Raw genomic sequence first — 19,766 nt, 5'->3', positions numbered from 1 at the left:
GGAGAATGTAGCTTGATTCTGGGCATATGAAAAAAAATGAGAAATGACCTCATTAGAAAATTTCAGGATATTGATCAATCTGGTGTCCTTTGGGTTGGTTGGAGGCGTGGGATTATAAAGAAACTGTGTACATACTAAGCACTCATGTTGAAATTATTAGAGCTCAGTAGAGAATCTACCACAAATACACTTTCCACCAGAAAAGCTGCTTTCACCCTCTTATATTTAATAACTGAAATGTAAATGTAATTCATGGGTCTTCCTGGGTGGCACAGTGGTAAGGAATCTGCTGCTCAATGTAGGAAATGCAGGAGATGTGGGTTTGATCCCTGGTCAGGAAGATACCCTAGAGTAGGAAATAACAACCCACTCCAGTATGCTTGCCTGGGAAATCCCATGGGCAGAGGAGCCTGGCAGGCTACAGTTCATTGGATTGCAAAGAGTCAGATATGACTGAGCATGCACACATGCAAATGTAATTCATAGTGAGTGTTTATATATAATCAATTGTTCTTTAGTTAAATAAAAGAGGAAAACCAGGAAGAATGGATCCATAGAGGAATTAGATGTATATGGAATGGATTTGGGGCTAATGGGTGTTTTAAAAGGAATTCAAAAGGATAACATGTATCAAGACATGATACCAGAGGAGGAAAGTATTATTTAAAAGCCTAGTCACTATATATCATGCAATAATTCAAGTATTTCTGAAATGTATAAGACTGTATTAAAAATAAGTTACAGAGTTCTATGGCTTCAGTGCAGGTTCATTCAGAGAACGGGAAAAAAGCCCTTTGTAAAATATGGAAACCATCTTGAGTTCAACAAATGCCAGAAAAAATTATAATTGTAAAACTGAGATGTCGACTATCGTTATTACAGTGGCTGTGTTGTTTCCAATAACAATTTGGCATTTTATTTAGTCTGTAACAATCTACAATTGAAATATAAAATAAAGATTTTTCTTTTATTTCCCTCTGAAGTTCTTTGCCAGGCTAAGCAGAACTGAATGAAACATCTGTGGATGATTAAAGCAAGCTTTCCTATGAGGTTTTGAATAGAAAGTAAACATGGATTTTATCCATAGTCAACAGCATTTACAAATGTAGAGGGAGGAAGCTACTGAGTTTTTGAAGAATGAACTGTTAGAGAGGAAATAGAAGTATGGAATGGCAGATGGCGATAATTAGTTCCATATGGTGAAAGACTTCTATTAGAAAAAAAAATGACAGTGAGATGCTCTGGTTGGGTGATATTTTATTGAAGCAATATTTGTGTCTTGTTTCCTATCTCTGTCTTTCTAGAATTGTCCCATCTCCCCAAACCAATCAACTGTGACTAACGTGAGGGATTGTTTGGGAGTGTACTTTGGTACTCATGCATGAGAAAAACTCAGAGTGTTATCCAGTCTGGGGGAATGTCCCATTGGACACCCACTCATCTCTTCTATCTGGGATTTTCAATTCTCCAGTCTATTACTTAACTATTTTGGGACAGTCAGAGTTCCCTAACTTTTTGAGGCTGTGTTGTATAGTGCTTAAAAACCCTGGCTTTGCTGTGACTGCCTGGATTTGAATTCTGTTTCGCTTCCTCACTAGTTACCTGAACTTGGGGCATGACCTAACCTTTCTATGCCTCAGTTTTCTTATCTGTACAGTGGAAATAGTTACAATACCAGACTTGGAGTATTGTACAAACTAATGGTACAGTTGTTGTAAGGATTAAAATTAATATATATTAAAAATGACCACCAAGTCAATTGGACCCCATCCTAGACCTAATGAAGCAGAATCTGTATTTTTGATCACATATTCCTTCTCAGTAAATGATTTTTGATTATTTATCTTCACTATAGGCTTGTTAATATAGTTAGTAACTTGTGTGTACTACTGTTCTAATATAGAACATACATTTTATAAGATCTACAAGACAGATTGTTTAAAAGAGAGAGGAAAATTAAATACAAAAATTTGAGTATCTTTTTTCCCATATCCTGGTAAATTAGGATTTAGAGGTCACTGGTTTGGAATATATTAATAACATAAAGAGAGTAGTACTGACTTCAGCTAGCCAAAATCTTCAGGCAGCAATAGCAACAACACAGCACACAACCCCAGAGCTTGGGTAATCAGTCTCTCCATCCCCCCAGGCTCATGCCTAGGCCAAATGTGAAATCCTGTTCCCAGTTCCCTGTGTTTTGGATTTCAACAGTATTTTTGTTTACTTTTATCCCTTTGTTCTTTGTGCTTTTTTATATCGCCAACCAACTCACTTTTTGCAGTTATGACCTTGATGGTATTCAGAATCCTCTGTTCTTAGCCACAAATGTCAGTAGCTTTCAAAAAAGATGAAATAAGCTCTTTGTTTTTAATTGTTGATAAAGGTTTCCTCACTCGCACCTTATTTCAATTTTCTTCCCAACTGGCAGCAGTTTCAGCAGCTTTCTTAGTTCTGGGTCACTGGCAACCCTGTCTGAGTTATGCTGCATCAACATGCAGAGGTGTTAATCTTCTTTTGTTCCCTCTCACAGCCTTTCTCTAGCTTCATAATTATCTGAGGTTGGTAGCAACTCTTAAGAACATACTCTGTCACCTTGAAATCAAGAGGGTTTTAGCTGAAAACTCAAAGTCTTTTAAAGATGTTGTTTCTCTCAGCTATGAATAGTGAGGGAAAATTGGAATATGACAGTCCTTAGTTGTAATGATATTTAGACGATGGATCCCATTACTTTGCATAATGTGGGATGCTGACATTTTCTTCAAACATGTAATCCTTGTCATTGAGTGTGGGAAGGAGAGAGATTGCTACCTGAAGTAGGGGCAATACAGGATGGCACTACAGAGAAATGACATAAAGCCCCAAATAATAGCAATAATCATTTTCCATTTCCTATCAGTCATTTTTATAATTCACATGATGTCCTCTGGTACTGTTTTCATGATTCTGAGCAGCTGCTGCATTTCTGAGCAATATGTACAGCACTTCTTATATAAATGACTTACATGTTAACATTGATTATATTGAAACAAAATAATTTGTATCATTAGAATCATATCAGAATATCACTGAATTACTTATAGATAGCTTGCATTTGAATGCTTATTCTTTACATTATTATTATCTTGAGAGAGAATTCATTGGTGTTTTATTTAATGACACCAACTTTGTGGTAAATATTCAAGAACAAGAAGATAGCAGTATACATTGCTATTTATTAGATTCAAGAAGAGTTTTATTTAATTTGAATATCCTATATGTACCATACACTGATTAACAACTTAAAAATAAATTGAATGCAACAAAACAGTAGATATAAAAATACAAAGGATTCTATCTTTAGAGTTCTTGTAGGAACATGGTAACAGCCTAGAATTGTAAGTTCCCGCCTCCCTTCCTAAAAATCATACAAGGAGAAAACAATATATAAAGCATAAAATTAGCATAACATAGAGTCAGGAGAAAGGAACACTTGGCCTGAGTGATGAGTCACCATTGAAGATATGTGGGGAAGACCATTCCAGATTGTCAAAGGTAGTGCAAAGGCTCTGGGGAAGAAATGAGATTAGGTGCAAAAAAAACCCAGAAAGACCTGTGAGGCTTGGTTAGAGTGAATGAATGGGGAGTGTGTTAGGAGATGATGATAATGATGATGGAGACATAGGCAGGAGTCTGAACATGCAGGGCCTTATCCATCAAAGTAAAGAATTTAGTTATTATTACAATACAATAGACAGCCATTGGAGTACTTATAGCAAGAGGGTGATAGTTCTATTTACTTTTTATAAGATCACTTTATTATTGGGACAACTGTGAAATTTGAATAAGGTCTGGAGATAAAATTATCCATGTTAATTTCCTGATTTTTATATTGATACCAGAAATGATATTATATTCTTTATCATTTAATTAAAAGCAACCTTTAGCACTCATGCAATAACAAGACATCACAAGATAAAAGGCTTTGCTTATCAATATGATGAGGGAGATACAATTGACTTTTTACATTTTTTTATTATTAAATGTTAATTGTGATAAGTATACTCTTCATTCAAGAGAAAGTTATTGCTTTGAGGAAATACAGCTGAAAGTATTGAGGGGTAAAAAGGTGGAATTGTTACTGAATTGGTCACCTGGACCCATGCTGGGGTCCTAGCCTGGGCTGAGACCCCTTGTTTCTGCCGGGGAAATTCTTTTTCTGCTTGGATTTGCGAAACCAGTAACAAAATGAATGCTGAGACTGAAACAGTGCAAGCTTTATTCAATGGCCAAAGAACAGAGAAGTGGGAATTTACTGAATAGTTCTCAAATCAACTTCTCAAACTGACACCATATATATGACACCACATATAAAAGGGGGTCAAGGTGGGAATTGGAAGAAGCAGTTAGAACTGGACATGGAACAACAGACTGGTTCCAAATTGGGAAAGGAGTACATCAAGGCTGTATACTATCACCCTGCTTATTTAACTTATATGCAGAGTACATCATGAGAAATGCTGGGCTGGATGAAGCACAAGCTGGAATCAAGATTGCCAGGAGAAATATCAATAACCTCAGATATGCAGATGACACCACCCTTATGGCAGAAAGTGAAGAACTAAAGAGCCCCTTGATGAAAGTGAAAGAGGAGAGTGAAAAAGTTGGCTTAAAACTCAACATTCAGAAAACTAAGATCATGGCATCTGGTCCCATCACTTGGCAAATAGATGGGGAAAAAATGGAAACAGTGAGAGACTGTATTTTGGGGGGCTCCAAAATCACTGCAGCCATGAAATTAAAAGACGATTGCTGCTTGGAAGAAAAGTTATGACTAACCTAGACAGCATATTAAAAAGCAGAAAAAAAAAAAGAGACATTGCTTTGTCAACCAAGGTCCATTTAGTCAGTGTTGTGGTTTTCTAGTAGTCATGTGTGGATGTGAGAGCTGGGCTATAAAGAAAGCTGAGCGTCAAAGAATTGATGCTTTTGAACTGTGGTGTTGGAGAAGACTCTTGAGAAGTCCCTTGGACTGCAAGGAGATCCAACCAGTCCATCCTAAAGGAAATCAATCCTGAAATTTCACTGGAAGGACTGATGTTGAAGCTGAAACTCCAGTGCTTTGGCCATCTGATGCAAAGAACTGACTCATTTGAAAAGACCCTGATGCTGGAAAAGATAGAAGGCAGGAGGAGAAGGGGATGACAGAGGATCAGGTGGTTGGATGGCATCACTGACTTGCTGGACATGAGTTTGAGTTGACTCCGGGAGTTGGCAATGGATAGGGAGGCCTGGTGTGCTGCAGTCCATGGGGTTGCAAAGAGTCAGACATGACTGAGCGACTAGACTGAACTGAACTGAGAGGAATATCCATGACTTATCTCAGAACAGGGGTGTGGTTTGGACCTGCAACCAAGGCATCATTCCTTTTCAGTCCTTGTATGGGTTTCTTCAGTTGTCATGGCAACTGTCTGCTGTCTCAGTACTGGTGGGTGTGTCATTTAGCTAATGTAATATAATGATTGTTTAATGAGGTTCAAGGTCTACTGGAAGTCAAATGTTGACCATCTTGGGCCTCGCTGGTTCTAACTACTTCTTGTCTTTTTGCAGCTTCCTCCTGAAATTTAGATAAGAGCAATTGGTTTCCATTTGAGGGAGAGCCAGGAGTATAATTCTGGGGCAACAGCCTCGTAACCGGATATCTAAAGTGCTTCAGGAAAAAAAAAAAAATGTGTGTGGAGAGAGAGAATGATACACAAATGTGGTAAATGTTAACTTGGGAATTTGGGGAAAAGTTACATAGAGCTTCTTTGTGTTATTCTTGTAGTAATGTTACAACTTTTCTGTAAGTCTGAAATAATTTTAAAATAAAGGAAACCAATGCTGACCTGTGTAAGGAATGATTTATATACAAGCAAATGTGGGAACAGGGAGACTAGTAAAAGAAGTATGGCAGTGGTCTAGGAGAGCAGTGATAGTGGGAGGATTGGGATAGTAGCAATGAAAATAGAGAAAAGAGATCAGATTCAAGACATACATGGTTGATTAAATGTGGTTGGTGAAGGAAAGAAAGGAATGATATATGACCTCAGGTTTCTTGGTTGAAATGATGCCCTTTTGTGAGAAGGGAAGACTAAAGTTGTTCAGAATATAGAAAAAGTTATCCTGATTATTTGAGGTTTTGAGTTATTAGAGTTCATGGTGCTAGAACTTACAACTTACATTTTATAAAAGTTAAGTTCTTAATCTGACAAAACCAGAGGTTAAATTCCTATAAAGAACAATTAGTTTTGCTTCATTTTGTTGGTGGCGTCTTTGTCTTTGAAAGAATATACCACTTATAAGAGGAAGCATTTGAGTGGTTGGTTAAAAGAAAAAATCCCATCTCCGCATTTGGCTAAACAACTCAGTAGTTCCTCACCATTACCAGTCGAGAACATGATACAAGGATAATTATGCAGAAAAATTCCAAGAAGAATTATATTTAGACTCTGAACATTGTATGGGCTTATTTGTAATAAATTCAAACATTATGGAAATAAAAAGTACAATTTTTCTTCTCTCCTAATTCTGTAGTGCAAAAAGTCCAATAGCGGTTGGATTGTTCTCCTTCCACACAGCTATCCCTGTAGTTCCCAACCCTCTCCATATGTATATATAACATAGTTTAACTTTTTGTATATGTATAAAAACAGGGTTGTATTAGTTATCTTCCTTTGTATAAGATTCCCACCCCCTCTCCAAATGTAGCAACTGGAAAAAAGAAACATAATTTCGAAGATTCTATGGGTCAAGAATCTGGGTGTGGCTTAGCAGGATCCTCTGCTTCCAGGTCTCTTTTGAGGCTGCAATTAGGTTGCTGGGGGGGCCAAGGTATCAGATGAAGGCTCACCTGGGAAAAATATGCTTCCAGATCACTCATGTGACTGTTGGACTAAAGCCTTAGTTACCTGTTTGTTGGAGACTTCCCTCAGTTCATTGCCACAGGGATCTATGGGAGCAGTTCACAGTATGGCTTCACATTATTGCCAGCATTTGGGCTTGTTTTTATTCAAAGTTTTGGTCATTTTTTGGGCTCCAAAATCACTGCAGATTGTGATTGCAGCCATGAAATTAAAAGACACTTATGCCTTGGAAGGAAAGTTATGACCAACCTAGATAGCATATTCAAAAGCAGAGACATTACTTTGCCAACAAAGGTCCATCTAGTCAAAGCTATGGTTTTTCCAGCGGTCATGTATGGATGTGAGAGTTGGACTGTGAAGAAAGCTGAGCACCGAAGAACTGATGCATTTGAACTGTGGTATTGGAGAAGACTCTTGAGAGTCCCCTGGACTGCAAGGAGATCCAACCAGTCCATTCTAAAGGAGATCAGTCCTGGGCGTTCTTTGGAAGGACTGATGCTAAAGCTGAAACTCCAATACTTTGACCTCCTGATGCGAAGAGTTGACTCATTGGAAAAGACCCTGATGCTGGGAGGGGTTGGGGGCAAGAGGAGAAGGGGATGACAGAGGATGAGATGGCTGGATGGCATCACCGATTTGATTGACATGAGTTTGGGTGAACTCCAGGAGTTGGTGATGGACAGGGAGGCCTGGTGTGCTGCAATTCACGGGGTCGCAAAGAGTTGGAAACGACTGACTGAACTGAACTGAACTGAAGAGGTATGTAGTGTTATATTATTTTTCATTTGCGTTTACCTTATATAGGGTGTGGAACATATTTTCATATGCTTATTTGCCATCTGTATATCCTCATCTTCTTTGACATGTCTGCTGAAATCTTTGGCACATGTTTAAAATCAGGTCATTTGTTTTCTTATGGTTGAGTTTTTAAGAGTACTCCAATATTTGGATAATAATCCTTTATGAAATGTATTTTTTGGCTATTATTTTCTCCTAGTTTGTGACTTGTATTAGAAATCTTCTGTTACTGTCTTTTACAGAGCAGAGTTTTTCATTGTAATGAAACCTAGCATATCCGTATCCATATTTCTTTCATGGATTTTGTCCTTGGAATTATATTTAGAAAGGCATCAATATACCTAAGGTCATTTAGGTTTTATTCTATGCTATTTTCTAGGAGTTTTATAGTTTTGTGTTTTACATTTAGGTCTATGATCAATTTTGAGTTAATTTTTCTGAAGAATGTGAGCTTTGTTTCTTGATTGATCATTTTTGCGTGTGGATGTCCAGTTATTCCAGTACCATTTGCTGAAGAGACTGTCTTTGCTCTGTTACTTTTGTATCTTTGTCAAAGATCACTGACTATCTTTATGTGGGTCTATTTCAGGCTCTCTATTCTGTCTATTGACACACCTATTCTTTTTCCAATACTAAAATGTCTTGGTTAATGTAGCTTTTATAGTAGGTCTAAAGCAGTGACATTAATTTGCCAACAAAGATCGGTCAAGTCAAGGCTATGGTTTTTCCAGTGGTCATGTATGGATGTAAGAGTTGGACTGTGAAGAAAGCTGAGTGCCAAAGAATTGATGCTTTTGAACTGTGGTGTTGGAGAAGACTCTTGAGAGTCCCTTGGACTGCAAGGAGATCCAACCAGTCCATTCTGAAGATCAGCTCTGGGATTTCTTTGGAAGGAATGATGCTAAAGCTGAAACTCCAGTACTTTGGCCCCTTCACGCGAAGACTTGACTCATTGGAAAAGACTCTGATGCTGGGAGGGATTGGGGGCAGAAGGAGAAGGGGATGACAGAGGATGAGATGGCTGGATGGTATCACCGACTCAATGGACGTGAGTTTGACTGAACTCTGGGAGTTGGTGATGGACAGGGAGGCCGGGCGTGTTGCAATTCATGGGGTCGCAAAGAGTCGGATACAACTGAGCAACTGAACTGAAGTCAGGTAATAGCGTCCTCTAACTTTGTTGTCCTTTTTCAATATTGTGTTGTTTATTCTGGGTCTTTTTGCTTCTCCACAGAACGTTAAAATCAGTTTGTCTATCCAGAAAAAAAATAACTTAGGATTTTGATTGAGATTGCATTGAGTCTATAGGTCAAGTATAGACATTGTAACAATAATCAGTTTTCCTATCTATGAACATGAACTATCTTCCCATTTTACTTTGATTCTGAGTATAAACATTTCTGTAGGATGATTCTTAGGAATGTAGTTAAAGGTATGAATATTTGAAAATTTTTTAACTGTTACCAAATTTCCTTCCCAAAAGATTGTACAAGTTTCAAATTCTTTTAGCCATTTAAGAGATTCCCCTTTATCCAGACACTCAACTTTGTTGGATGATAATAATTAAAAATTTTGTTAATCTGTTAAATAAAATTTCATTTTCATTTCCATCTATCTCACTACTGTTGAAATTGTGTAAATTTTCATATGCTCATTTGCCATTTGTACATCATCTTTCCTAATTTTCTATCTGTTGTTTTTGAATTTTGTTCACAATTTATTTTATTAAATAAATAAAAAGTAGTTTATTATACTAACTTTTAATTCTGTGCCCTGGAACACTATATAACAAGGCTTATTAGAACTGAGACTTTAAGTAAGTTGTACTCCCTGGCCAGTCCATGCCCTTACTCAGCTTTACTTATTTTTTTCACCTGTATTAGTTTCCTATTGCTGTTGTAATAATTTAGCACACATTTAGCGGCTGAAACAATACAGATTTCTTCTCTTATAGTTGTGGAGATCAGAAGTCCTAAAATCAATATGTTAAGACTGGTTCCTTCTAGAGGTTCTCAGGAAAAATCTGTTTCCTTGATTTTGTAGCTCTGAAGGGCTGCCTCTATTTTTTGGGTCTTGGGTCTTGGCCCTTGGCCCTTTCTTCCATCTTGAAACTCACAGAACTCACAGGGTAGCCTATTCAAATCTGTCTGACTTTAACTCTCCTGCATTCCTCTTATAAGAACCTCTGTGGTTACAACAGATCCACCTAGATATCCAGGAGAATTATCCCAGTTCAAGGTTCTTAATCATATCTGCAAAGTCCCTTTTGTCATGTGAAGAAACATAATCACTTGTTTTCGGAGATTAGGATGTGGGCACCTTTGGAGTGGGGAAGAAGGGTTTTATTATTCAACCTACATACTGTGTAACATATGATATTTTACTTCAGTCAGTTCAGCTCGGTTCAGTTGCTCAATTGTGTCTGACTCTTTGAGACCCAGTGGACTGGAGCTTGCTCAAACTCATGTCCATTGAGTTGGTGATGCCATCCAACCATCTCATCCTCTGTCATCCTCTTCTCCTGTCTTCAATCTTTCCCAGTATCAGGGTCTTTTCCAATGAGTCCGTTCTTTGCATCAGGTGGCCAGAGTATTGGAGTTTCAGCTTCAGCATCAATCCTTCCAGTGAATATTCAGGGTTGATTTCCTTTAGGATTGATTGGTTGGGTCTCCTTGCAGTCCAAGAGACTCTCAAGAGCCTTCTCCAACATCACAGTTCAAAAGCATCAATTCTTCAGCGCTTAGCTTTATTTATGGTCCGGCTCTTAAATCCTTTGACTAGATAGACCTGTATTGGCAAAGTAATGTCTCTGCTTTTTAATATGTTGTCTAGGTTGGTCATAACTTTTCTTCCAAGGAGCAAGAGTCTTTTAATTTCATGGCTGCAGTCAGCATCTGCAGTGATTCTGGAGGCCCCCCCCCCCCAAATAAAGTCTCTCACTGTTTCCATTGTTTCCCTATCTATTTGCCATGAAGTGATGGGACTGGATGCCATGATCTTAGATTTTTGAATGTTGAGTTTTAAGCCAACTTTTTCACTCTCCTCTTTCACTTTCATCAGGAGGCTTTTTAGTTCCTCTTCACTTTCTGCCATAAGGGTGGTGTCATCTGCATATCTGAGGTTATTGATATTTCTCCTGGCAATCTTGATTCCAGCTTGTGCTTCATCCAGTCCAGCGTTTGGCATGATGTACCCTGCGTATAAGTTAAATAAGTAGGGTGACAGTATACAGCCTTGATGTACTCCTTTCCCAATTTGGAACCAGTCCATTGTTCCATGTCTGGTTCTAACTGTTGCTTCTTGACCTGCATACAGGTTTCTTAGGAGGCAGGTAAGGTGTTCTGGTATTCTCATCTCTTTAAGAATTTTCCACAGCTTGTCATGATCCACACAGTCAAAGGCTTTGGTGTAGTCCATAAAGCAGAAGTTGATGTTTTTCTGGAACTCTCTTGCTTTTTTGATGATTGATCCCTGGTTCCTCTGCCTTTTCTAAGTCCAGCTTGAACATGGAAGTTCTCAGTTCATATACTGTTGGAGCCTGGCTTGGAGAGTTTTGAGCATTACTTTGCTAGTGTGTGAGATGAGTACAATTGTGTGGTAGTTTGAATATTCTTTGGCATTGCCCTTCTTTGGGATTGGAATGAAAACTGACGTTTTCCAGTCCTGTGGCCACTGCTGAGTTTTCCAAATTTGCTGGCATACTGAGTGCAGGATCATCTTTTAGGATTTGAAATAGCTCAACTGGAATTCTATCACCTCCGTTAGTGATGCTTCCTAAGGCCCACATGATTTCTCATTTCAGGATGTCTGGCTCTAGGTGCGTGATCACACCACTGTGGTTATCTGGGTCATGAAGATCTTTTTTGTATAGTTCTTCTGTGTATTCTTGCCACCTCTTCTTAATATCTTCTGCTTCTGTTAGGTCCATACCATTTATTGGTTTTCAAAGCTAGATGTTTTGGGAATCCATGTCTCAGGTGGAAGTTGGGCACCAGATGTGGGGTCCGAACGCTTCAGTCCTCAGTGGATGAGAGTTGCAAATTTTTCCATATGTGTGTCACCAAGCTGGGGGTGAGGTTTACAGTGAGTTTGTGTCTGAGCATCTCCTCCCATTTTGATGGGGGTTTTTGGAGTATTAGAATATTTAAAGTATTAAAATATTCTGGATTTGATTTTATACTTATCTTTATTACTGTGTTATATATTTTCATGATACTAATTAGTATCCTTTCCCTTCAGTTTCAAATACTCTTTTCAGTATTTGTTGGAAGGCAGGTCTAGTGATTTTGAATTCCCTCAACTTCTGTTTTTCTAGGAAAGTTCTTAACTCTTTGTTAAACCTCTCTTTTTTGTTCCTGTTTATTTTCCTAATTTATTGAATTGTCTTTCTGTGTTTCTTTTAACACATTGAGTTTCCTTTAAACATTTAGAAGTTTTATTTATTTATTTTGGTAAATCACACATCTTCATGACTTAGGGACTGTCTTTCTTTCTTTTGTCAGAATTCGTAGGCTTGTATGTTAGTCTCTTGATCCTGCAACACACTGGCCAGGTGCTGGCATCCTCCTTTTTGTTTTCCAAAAGATGGCAGTAAGCCTCAAGTTTGTGGCCCCTTCCTGCCTTGGAGATTTGGACTGGCTTTCTGTGTATTCTTACCATCCATCTGCCAAAGCTCACACTCACCACTGTAATTGGGAACATGCCCAAGGAGCTAGCCACAGGGTCAGGGTGTGTGTGGGTGAGGCATGCTAAGCCCTGGCAGTGCCCTTGGGCTAGTTGGGGGAATCCACAGGTGAGGCATTCCCAGGTGGTCATAAGTGGGCTTCTTGATGGAGCCTGTGACACAATTAGTAGGATCTGTGTCCTTTTAGTATCCTCTGGGAGTCCTATCTGGTGTACATTCCTAGCTCTTCCTGCCACCAAATCGTACAACTCACAACTTAGTACTCTGGATGGGGGAAGACAGAAATGAGCCTCTTCGGCAGTATCCCACACAGCAGGAGAGGCTAGACGTTCACTTAACCTGCTTTCACTTTCTCTGGCGAGAGCAGTCATGGGCGGAAAAACTCTCTTGGTTGTAAGCTATGTTGTCTTGGGAGAGGGATATTGCAGGTTAAGTCGAACTGCTCTTACCCTTTCCAAAGCATCCAAATTTGGTTTTGTTTTTTTCCCTCCAGTGGGATACTAGAATCTCTCTTTAGAGACCTGGCCTTCCAAAAAGGCTTTTTTGTTTCTGTGTATTTGTCTAAGAGAGTGTTTTCCAGGGATTCCAAGACTATAATAGGCCAGAGTGGCTGGAGCCAGTTCATGGGCCACTGCAGGTCCATAGCCAGAACTGAGATCTGTTTATATGGCTGTCACCTAATGCCGGATGGGTGAGACTCCCCTAGGCCTGTTGACATATAGTGCTGGATTTCAGCTCTCCCACAAGGCACTTTTGTTGGTGTATAAATGCTGAATTATTATTTTTGGCAGGGAGTGATGGTGACAGAGGGAACAAAACAGTGGATGTCTTTACTATGATGCTGATGTCACCTTTCATCTTACACATTTTGATATATGGTATTCTCATTGTCATTTACATCTTTTTAAAAACTTTATTATGAAAAATTTGGATAATGAAGAAAGTAGAATAATGAAGTCTCAATTTCATACCACTAATTTCAACAAATGTGTCCATTCTTGTGTATCCATACCATGCTCTCCCAACCTTCTGGTTTACTTTAAAGCAAAGTCAGACGTATTTTAAAAACATCTTTAAGTACTTTTATTTGCATCTCTAACAGACTTAAACTCTTAAACATCATCATCTACAAATGGAGAAAGTAGCTAAAATTACCTGTATCATTTAATAGCCAGTCAGTATTTAAATTTCCCTCATTTATCCCTGAATATCTTTTGTCAGTCAGTTCAGTTGCTCAGTCATGTCCGACTCTTTGCGATCCCATGAGCCGCAGCACTCCAGGTCTCCCTGTCCATCACCAACTCCCAGAGTTTACCCAAACTCATGTCCATTGAGTCAGTGATGCCATCCAACCATCTCATTCTCAGTCGTGCCCTTCTCCTCCTGCCCTCGATCTTTCCCAGCATCAGGGTCTTTTCAAATGAGTCAGCTCTTCACATCAGGTGGCCAAAGTATTGGAGTTTCAGCTTCAACTTCCAAAGAACACCCAGGACTGATCTCCTTTAGGATTGGCTGGTTGGATCTCCTTGCAGTCCAAGGGACTCTCAAGAGTCTTCTTCAAATCCACAGTTCAAAAGCATCAATTCTCTGGCTCTCAACTTTCTTTATAGTCCCACTCTCACATCCATACACAACCGCTGGAAAAACCATAGCCTTGACTAGACTGACCTTTGTTGACAAAATAATGTCTCTGCTTTTGAATATGCTATCTAGGTTGGTCATAACTTTCCTTCCAAGGTGTAAGCGTTTTTTAATTTCATGGCTGCAATCACCATCCGCAGTGATTTTGGAGCCCCCCAAAATAAAGTCTCCCACTGTTTCCATTGTTTCCCCATCTATTTGCCATGAAGTGATGGGACTGGATGCCATGACCTTCGTTTTCTGAATGTTGAGCTTTAAGCCAACTTTTTCACTCTCCTCTTTCACTTTCATCAAGAGGCTCTTTAGTTCTTCTTCACTTTCTGCCATAAGGGTGGTGTCATCTGCATATCTGAGGTTATTGATATTTCTCCTGGCAGTCTTGATTCCAGCTTGTGTTTCTTCCAGTCCAGCGTTTCTCATGATGTACTGCATATAAGTTAAATAAGCGGAGTGACAGTATACAACCTTAACTTACTCCTTTTCCTGTTTAGAACCAGTCTGTTGTTCCATGTCCAATTCTAACTGTTGCTTCCTGACCTGCATACAGATTCCTCAAGAGGCAGGTCACGTGGTCTTGTATTCCCATCTGTTTCAGATTTTTCCACAGTTTGTTGTGATCCACACAGTCAAAGGCTTTGGCATAGTCCATAAAGCAGAAGTTGATGTTTTTCTGGAATTCTCTTGCTTTTTCAATGATCCAGCGGATGTTGGCAATTTGATCTCTGGCTCCTCTGCCCTTTCTAAAACCAGCTTGAACATTTGGAAGTTCACGGTTCACGTACTGCTGAAGCTTGGCTTGGAGAATTTTGAGCATTACTTTTCTAGTGTGTGAGATGAGTGCAATTTTGTGATAGTTTGAGCATTCTTTAGCATTGCCTTTCTTTGGGATTGGAATGAAAACTGACCTTTTCCAGTCCTGTGGCCACTGCTGAGTTTTCCAAATTTGTTGGCATATTGAGTGCAGCACTTTCACAGCTTCACCTTTCAGGATTTGAAATAGCTCAACTGGAATCCATTACCTCCACTAGCTTTGTTTGTAGTGATGCTTTTTAAGGCCCACTTGACTTCACATTCCAGGATGTCTGGCTCTAGGTGAGTGTGAGTGATCACACCATCATGATTATCTGGGTTGTGAAGATCTTTTTTGTACAGTTCTTCTGTGTATTCTTGCCACCTCTTCTTAATATCTTCTGCTTCTGTTAGGTCCAGACTATTTCTGTCCTTTATCGAGCCCATCTTTGCATGAAATGTTCCCTTGGTATCTCTAATTTTCTTGAAGAGATCTCTAGTCTCTCCCATTCTATTGTTTTCCTCTATTTCTTTGCATTGATTGCTGAGGAAGGCTTTCTTAATTTGGCTGATTTTATCTTCATGGTGTTGTTTAACATGTTCATCTAACTTTAGTTCACCTTGAACTAAATGCTTGATCAGATTCAGCTTGAGTTTAATAATTTTGACAAAGATTTCTTATAACTCGGCTTCCCTTGTAGATCAGCTGGTAAAGAATCCCTGGAGAAGGGAAAGGCTACCGGCTCTAGTATTCTGGCCTGGAGAATTCCATGGACTCTATAGTCCATGGGGTCATAAAGAGTTGGACACGAATGAGCATCTTTCTCTTTCACTTCTCTTATAACTGGTGCTGCATACTTCTTATAATATCAAGAGGCTGTGATGTTTTGTTGTTTTTCTTCATGTTATATTATCAGTGGGCTCAGGTGCTTTCAGCCTAATCCATCCTTTATAAGGTTCTGCATTACTCTTACCTAATGGTGTTAGCAGTCATCCATGATCACTGCCTAGATCCATTATTTCATTGGATGTTGTGAAGTGGGGAGTTTCAATTTTATAAATTCTTAATATCAACTAAATGATTACCCTGAGATAGATTTCATAGAGAAGGGCAAGATACATTCTGGAGTCTCTTATTTGTAGTTTTTTCAAAATAAGTTGGTGTTCTAGAAATCTCTAGAAGTACTCATTTTGAATGTGTTATTAAAATGCATATATTTTAATGTTTGTGTCTCAGTCTATTGTATTCCTGACTTTTCAGTGTTCACAAAGTCTGTCTCATATTTGGCCATTGGAGGTCCTCTGTACTAATCCTTGGTCCTTTTCATGCGACCCTTACAGTCTTGTTTTCTGGGACAAGTTATCAGACTTACATTAAACAAACTTACATAGTACAACTCTTGCTCCTGATCTGGACTCTGTTACTTCTCCAAGAAGTGCTGGGTTTTATTATTGGGAATCATCATTGGTTTCTAAATAGTCTATAATTTTCGGAGAAGGCAGTGGCAACCCATTCCAGTACTCTTGCCTGGAAAATCCCATGGACGGAGGAGCCTGGTGAGCTGCATGCAGTCCAGGGGATCGCTAGGAGTCAGACACGACTGAGCGACTTCACTTTCACTTTTCACTTTCATGCATTGGAAAAGGAAATGGCAACCCACTCCAGTGTTCTTGCCTGGAGAATCCCAGGGACGGCGGAGCCTGGTGGGCTGCGGTCTATGGGGTCGCACAGAGTTGGACACGACTGAAGCGACTTAGCAGCAGTAGTCTATAATTTTATTCTTAGGTGTTGAGTTATTCAGAGGAGTGTTTTTAAATTTCTAGGTAGTTAGTTTTTGGTTTTGTTATTAATTTATTTCCCTGAAGCAGAGAATATTACTGTATGATTTTCTTTAAAACTTTCCATTGGATTAATTAAAAAATGTTTTATGAGCGTTTTGAAAAGAACTCTGTGGAGTTATTAAATCAATTCTTATATTGTATTCACAAACATTCCTTATCTGTAAGTTTTAAGGAAGCTGTGTTAAAAACAACAAGCTATTATCGAGGTTTGTCAATTATTTCCTGTCTGAAAGCATTTCCGTTTACTTTAAAGGGCTGTGATTTAGAATGTAAGATTAGGGTCTAGGGAGAAAATCTAATTTTCATCTGTAAAATGGGTAATTTGAAACAGCATAAAATTAAATTTTCTTTTCTTTATCAAGGATTAAGTTCCACAGAGAACAAATGTAGATCTTTACTTCTGTAAAAAAAAGTACTTGGATTTTGTTGGTAGCTCCTGGAGGAGTTGAAAATGTCATGTTTTGGGAGCTGTTGTGCTAATTAGTATATGCAGTAATTTAATCATACAGTGAAATGCAAACTGTTGAGCAGATAAATAAATGAGAAATTACTGGATAGACAACATAATTTTTGTCAGCTGCACATATTTTTCTTTTAATACTGCTTCTTGATAACCTGTTAGCCTGAAGAAAACAAAGATATGTGTAGAATATAAGTACAATGCGGATGCCCACGGATTATCCCTTTTCCTTCCCTGGAATGCTGTGAAATTATAAGAGTGTTTGCATTAAGAAGGCCCAGCATATTATCTGCAGAGAAGGCAATGGCACTCTACTCTAGTACTCTTGCTTGGAAAATCTCATGGATGGAGGAGCCTGGTAGGCTGCAGTCCATGGGGTCACAAAGAATTGGACACGACTGAGCAACCTCACTTTTACTTTTCACTTTCATGCTTTGGAGAAGGAAATGGCCACCCACTCCAGTGTTCTTGCCTGGAGAATCCCAGGGACAGGGGAATCTGGTGGGCTTCTGTCTGTGGGGTTGCACAGAGTCAGGCACGACTGAAGCGGCTTAGCAGCAGCAGCAGCATATTACCTGAACACCCCATGGGAGGCCCAGCCTCACTTGTTCTGGGATGGCATCTGTGACAGGCAATGTTCACGTGACACTTCAATACACTAGGTTGTGGCCTAATCAAGAGAGCCATTCATCTGCGAGTCTCCTTCCATTTCAGCTGTTTAAAAATACAATTTCACACATTCTTTCATTTTATTAATGAAATGCTATGCTTCAAACCAAGGGGCTTGCCTGCCAGGTGGAGCTATAATTATGCCTGGGCAGTCTGCAGCTGTGCTTAGTTATAAAGCTTTAACTAAATAGAATTCAAGTTGCTTTTCTGCATCTCATAATGTTTTCCCCAAATCTGTACATTTATATGACAGTTAAATAATTTCTAAAGAGACTACTGGCATTCAAAAGTATATTATTTTCCATTTGACCAGGACATTGAAAACCTGGTGCTTAACCTATTTTTTGGTTATCTTTCAGCAAAACTAACCCTAAAATGATTGTTTTGTTTGCTTAGAAATAGCATAATACACCTCTTTCTTGACTCCTTTTTACTTCCCACCCACCACCCCTAGTCTATTGGCAAATCTGCTGATGCTGATTTTGAAAATATCTAGGAACCATTAAAGCGTCTGCCTGCAGTGTGGGAGACCTGGGTTCAATCCCTGGGTCAGGAAGATCCCCTGGAGAAGGAAATGACAACCCACTCCAGTATTCTTGCCTGGAGAATCCCATGGATGGAGGAGTTTGGTGGGCTACAGTCCACGGGTCGCAAAGAGTCGGACACGACTGAGCGACTTCACTTTCACTTTCACTTTCAGCCACTTTGAACCCTATGACAGCCACAGCCTGAGTTCAGGCTGTATCACTTCTTGGCAAGACTGCCACCAAAGCTGTAGATACAGGCTCCTGCTTCCCTTCTTGATGTGTTCTACACCCACCCACCTGATCTCTTGAAAAGATAGGTTGGGTTATGCTTCTGCTCTGTTCGAGACCTCTTTTGGTATCTTCTCACTTGGAATAAATCTAAAGTTGTTGCTGTGGCCCACCACGCACTACCTGATAGGGACCCCTCTTGCTCTCTGCTCTCATCTCCTGTCACTCTTCTCATGGGTGCTTCCATCCCAGTTGTACTGGCCTCCCTGCTGGTCATGAACACAGTGAGCATGATACTATCTCAGGGCTTTTGCACTGATTGTTTCTACTGCTTGGAATATCTTTCCACATGTATATATGTAGGGTCTGTTCCCTTCATTCAGATCTCTGCATAAATTTACCATATCAGAGAGGCTTTCTTCCCTAAAATCTTACCCTCCTGCTTGCTGTCCTTTTCCTTTCCTAGGCTTATTTATTCTTTTCTTAACTCTTACCAGCATGATAACATGTCTCTAGTTATGCAAATAAAAGTTGAAAGAGAGCTCATATGTTTTTTTCATTCATGTGTTGTGTTCCTGTGACTAGAACAGTGCCAGTTACATTAATGACAAATCAGTATTTATTGGATGAATACACAAAGATCAGTGCCTACTGAATCTCCTGAAGTTGAACTGGGTGCCCTCCTGCCAGGAAAGTCCCAGCCCAAATTCATACTTTGATAAAGTTGGATATAGCAACCCATAGCCACTTCTGTTTGGCACTGCAGTCTTACTGTGTACAAATGGCCTATTGACTGTGTCACCCTTTTTTTTTTCACAATGACTTACCATTTATAAGCCTTTTCCCACATATTATTTCATTGAATTCTCATTTTTCAAATTTTAGTGGTGAGAAGATGTAGATGCAATATGACAGAGTTGGGATTGAAACCCAGGTGTTTTAAGCTCAGTGGACTTTTCTTGCCCAAACAAATAAAATTATATTCAGGCCCTTTTTATAAGGATAGCCTTCTCAGAATTTTAAGGAAATGGATACATTTTTAAAGAAGAATTACTTTAAGCATTAAAACTTACTGCTGTTGGTTCTTGAAGTGGCTCTAGTTATTTGAAACCATCTTCAGCAAGAAATAAGGTAGGAAGAACATATTCTAAGGATAGGTTGAACTTGCTCACGGCATGGCAGCTAGTTCCACATAGTTCCATTGGAGGTCAGACAAAAGCTGCAGATCTCTTAAGGCCTGGACTATG

Source organism: Oryx dammah, unplaced genomic scaffold (genome assembly GCF_014754425.2).
Source record: "Oryx dammah isolate SB20612 unplaced genomic scaffold, SCBI_Odam_1.1 HiC_scaffold_13, whole genome shotgun sequence".
Classification (NCBI taxonomy): domain Eukaryota; kingdom Metazoa; phylum Chordata; class Mammalia; order Artiodactyla; family Bovidae; genus Oryx; species Oryx dammah.
This window is presented reverse-complemented; position numbering follows the sequence as displayed.